General features: G+C 41.9%; 1 long non-coding RNA gene across 2 annotated transcripts; it reads right to left on the bottom strand.

Moving 5' to 3' along the window:
* Window positions 1-536: 536 nt before the first annotated feature.
* Window positions 537-3,501, bottom strand: LOC128090568 (uncharacterized). 2 transcript variants are annotated; one of them, XR_008210976.1, is made up of 3 exons: window positions 3,473-3,501; window positions 3,127-3,158; window positions 537-2,454 (listed from the first exon to the last, which is right to left on the bottom strand). It is a non-coding gene; the product is annotated as an uncharacterized LOC128090568 (long non-coding RNA). The 2 variants fall into 2 exon arrangements; XR_008210977.1 differs by lacking the exon at window positions 3,473-3,501 and adding an exon at window positions 3,252-3,330.
* Window positions 3,502-4,539: the final 1,038 nt, after the last annotated feature.

Raw genomic sequence — 4,539 nt, 5'->3', positions numbered from 1 at the left:
GATGATTGTTGGTGTTGTGTTGGCAAATGTGACCACGAGCCACCTGACTTACTGAGGATTACATTCCAGAGGACCAAGGATTTCATCCACAGGACCAAGGAGGTATTGCAAGGCTTGGAGAATCCAGCATAAGGTCCATAAAACTCATTCAAACTAAACTGTTTTCACATTGGCATAATCTAGGTGCACATCACAGCCATTTTTTTCTTTCTGATTTCTCCTGCCTTCAAGTCAGTCTTTCCCTTTTGCAGTTTTGTACTATATTAAATATTTTGCCCAGCAGGTATAATACTGCTCTGGGCAAGTCTGTGTAACAGCCTACATGAAATGGGAAATTACTGCTGATGATTTCTAGAGGGGACGATTAAGACAGAGGCCAAATAATTTACCAACAGATCTTGGCAATTAAGTGAGACTTTGGGAGGAGATCTCAGGCATGTCTTGTACTTGTTAGCATTATTATTTATAATCACCAGTCTATTATCTGGCAGTTTATGTAAATGAGGTTGGCAGCCAGATAGAGAGTTGAGACAGTCAGTGCTCTCAGGAAGCAGTAACAAAGCCAACTAGTTCTAGGTATGAGAGGAAGGAATTCTATTGCCTCACTGCACTGGAAAGGCTCAGACAGAGGGTGGGCTGCCCTCATCCCTGCACACACATCTTAAAAATCTCTCCCCAGATTCATGAGGAATCTGTTGTAGATTGCTATGCATTAATTTGGTCATCTTTGCCTTGTCTTGGGTTTAGACCTGATACATTTACTGTGTTGCAGTTGCCATAGCAGGTTCAGGTAATGTCTTTATCTTTGATAAGCAACAAAGACAAGAAAGCACTTCTATCCCACCCTATACAGCCAAACAAGCACAGATTACAGCTCACACTAGGGCAGGGACATGGTTCCTATCAAAAACTAGTCATCATGTGTAATCAAATTCAGCTCTCCAATAGGTAAACACGGTGAGTAAAGTTTTTGCCCTATAAAGCTTTTAGAACCAGTACATTTCCTGGGAAAACTCCTGCATAGAGCTGGCCCCAAAGAGCAGAAAGCAGTGCTTTGAAGTGTTCAGTGGGTATGACTGAAAGGCAATCCCTTGCTCTTAAGAGATTCTCTTTTTTTTTAGCTAAAACTGAAGGTCCAAAGCTCTTCTTTCCAAAGAAACAGAATATTTCTGGCTGGAACGAAACTGCTTTTGGTAATTACTAAAGACTTACAACGTGATCTGGCAGAGAAATCAAGGAGCTTGGAAGGAAGAGAAATACTTTCATCAAGACAGAAGTAAGGGGAGGAAAACTGAGGTGGAACAAACATCAGGTCAGTGCTGTGCAGTTTGGCTTTTAATGGATGTGATAAACAGAATTAACACTTGTAATAACAAAGGGGATGAAAAACAGGCACTTCAGGAGTTTCAAGTACTAAAAGCAAAGTTTGTGATACAAGGGCATGCATTTGATATAAGTAATCCTACGTTCCTTATTATAGCTGTATAATTGCAGTTATATGTTCTATTTTGACTCTTTTACAATGTAATCATTTTAGAGATTAAGACTTATGAGGTTTCCATTATTATTCTATTATTTTATGGAAGACCACAAAACAACATACAATTTTCCAGGACACATTAAGTTAACCTGAAGGGCATTGAGGGCACCCCAGAAAACGCTTGCAGTACACAAGATTCACCCCCACAGCTGAACATCCATCCCATCCCCAAGAAGAGTGGGATAAATGCTGAGATGGGAAGACAAACAGAAAGTACCAAAAGCTTGGAGTGTTAAATGGAAAAGATGCTTATAGGCTGTGCACATGTTATACACTTTACCCACCTCCACCTATAAGAATGTTTTTCAGATACGTCTGAGAGCACCCAGCTTCTGCTGGCTCCATTCAGAGTAGACAGATCCGAGCACTGCTCAGGCTCAAACCAATTTCCTATTCATGATTTTCTGCTGTGTTTTCCATACCCTGGTTGCTCACTGCAGTGAACTTCCCTGATGTTTTTAGCACGGTCCTGAGCCAGCTCTGCTGGAAGTGCTGTAAGAGAACGCGCTACAAAACCCTCTTCCCAGCGGTGGGCATGCAGAACTGTAAGACCTGTTGTAATTGCATGCACTCCCAGAACCATACCCTTCCCCCAAAAGAAGGGAGCCCCTTAAACCAACAGGATTTCCATAGCTCCTGTAACCAAAGCAATCCCCAGGACCAAAGGGGACACCAATGCCCAGTGGTCCAGTGCTACACACAATGCTTTCCTGTGGGCAGGAGCAGAGAATTGGCCCAGGGAAAGTTAGGACCACAGGTGGTGGGTATATGATGGCTCTGGAGTCATTGCAGGATGTCACACACAGCTCATTGCAGGCTCTGGCCAAGAGAGGAGGGCAGGTGACATCACATGGGCTGCTGCATGGTATGCACACATCTCCGCAGTACGGCATCGCTCTGTAAAGTTGGCAAGCCTGAAACATAAGGGGAAGAGCAGAATGACACCTTATCCTCTGTCAGATGTGCACAGCTCCCCGCAATGAAGGATGTCACATGCCAGCCCATGTCCACACCAGGGATGAAGGCTGCACAAACAGACTTCCAGTGCACAGAGGCTTCGAGAGCTGAGTGCTTTGCTACAGCATGTGGATTTCTGTAAACAGCCAGACTGAAAACAAACAGAACGTTTCATCCCCATTCCAAACTAGACCTGATTCTTCCCATTTATAAATACCATTAGAATTTCTGGCTACTTCAGTGCTCAAAAGAACTTTAGCTTGGAGCACAACTGTCTGAGGTTTCTGTGGTCACACCTAGAACCAATGCAGAAGCAGAATCCTGCCCACAGCAGCTCTCCAGCCCAAAGCCCAGTAGTTTCTAGGTGAATTTCAGTGCCCCTCAGGGTACTGCCCATAGTGCATCCTCTTGGCACAAGGAGGACATTAAATACAGAATAGTGAGCTTTTCCAGAAGTGTTCACAGTCAAGGGGGTCATTACAGAAAATACCAGCTCAAATACAATGGTAAATGACACCAGGCAGGGCCTGAAGCTAAAAGTTGCTGGAGTGTTCAATTATGGAGTTACTTTTCAGGACAAAATTGTGCCTTACCCTGAAAGCTAAAGATTTTTATGCATTTCCACTCACCTAGACCTTAAATACACACAGGAAATAGGAATCTGTGAATACATGGAAAGAGAAGAATGGTTAAATGGTTAAATCTTCAATAGCAGCATGTGAGATAATAAACATGTGATAAGAATTCAGCTAACCACCATCACGCCAACTTCCAGTATCTGTGAGAATTTCAATCCTGCATTCACAATAGAAAGCCTCTAAATACACGCAGGACTCAAACCCAGATCTGTCAGACCACACAGCAGATTGCTTCCATCAGAGACCTGGTTATAGGTAGCAGCTCTGAGAGCCTCAAAGCTCTGAACCAAAACCAAAAGTAAAGATAGAGCAGTCAAAAGAATAAACCCAGGCTTACTTGATGCACTGAAGAAAGAAAGCTGGAAGAAACAAGTAAACAGCTTTCAGCTGCAAATGCTTTTATACTTCCTCCAGCTGCTTGCCGGCTAGGAGACCTATTTGTCGGTGATTATCTTATTTACTTGCAAATCAGATGTTGTTGTGAGGATCGTTCCTTCAACTGCTGTGATTATTTTGCTTATGGTTAATTGTTAAACAGTTCTGAACCCCAAGTAGTGCGACACCCAACTGAGAAATGGCTGAGGTTTCTTTATGGTCGCTAGTTATAGCTGAAAAGTTTCTTTACAAAGTAAGTGTGCGCAGTTTCTCGTTAGATTTTGAAAAGCTTGGCTTGAAATCCAAATCCTCCATCTGGAAGCAGAGCTAGACAATGAATATATCTATTGCTTCTCCACTTCCATGGAGAGTTATAACTTCTTTACACAGGGAAATAATAAAGCTACCACTGAAGAAGTAGGGATTTTATCATTTGTATTATATATTTTAATTAGGAGAACTGCAAGGACAGCTTTCTATCTTTTTTTAAACAATACAAGTCCACATATTGTGAAAAGTAATCCTCCCCTTTTTTTTTTTTCCTTTTCAATTTGCATCTTGTAAAGACCAGAAGTCTCCAAAATCTATCTACTCAACTTCAGCATAACATGACCAAAATCTGTCTTTCGTGGCAAAGAAAATAACTTGGACCTGCAGAGATATGAAGGGTCTGCTTAGGGAGATAAGATCTTGTTTTAAAGTGAAACTATTACTCATTACCAACACTTAAAACTGCAGTAACATGCCATTAATTTTATCATAACAGAGTACTGTATCTACGCCATGTTAATCACGCAGAGGTACTTTGAAGTCCTTTATTCTGTGGAAAAATTAGAACAACCCAGATAAACATTGCCTAGAGCTTCCTCATAACCATCCCACATAGTTCAACTGTAATCTATGCTATAAAGAACAAGGCTTAAATTGTCGAGGGTGTAAACAAGCACAAGAGAGGAATGAATTGAAGAAAGGCATATTTATGCTGCTCAGCCTACATGGGAGGCACCCTCCCTTTTATCTTGCTGAACT

Source organism: Tympanuchus pallidicinctus, unplaced genomic scaffold (assembly GCF_026119805.1).
Source record: "Tympanuchus pallidicinctus isolate F22 unplaced genomic scaffold, pur_lepc_1.0 scaffold48, whole genome shotgun sequence".
In the NCBI taxonomy this organism is placed as follows: domain Eukaryota; kingdom Metazoa; phylum Chordata; class Aves; order Galliformes; family Phasianidae; genus Tympanuchus; species Tympanuchus pallidicinctus.
Note: the sequence above shows the minus strand (reverse complement) of the source record. Positions and strands in the feature narration are given on the sequence as shown.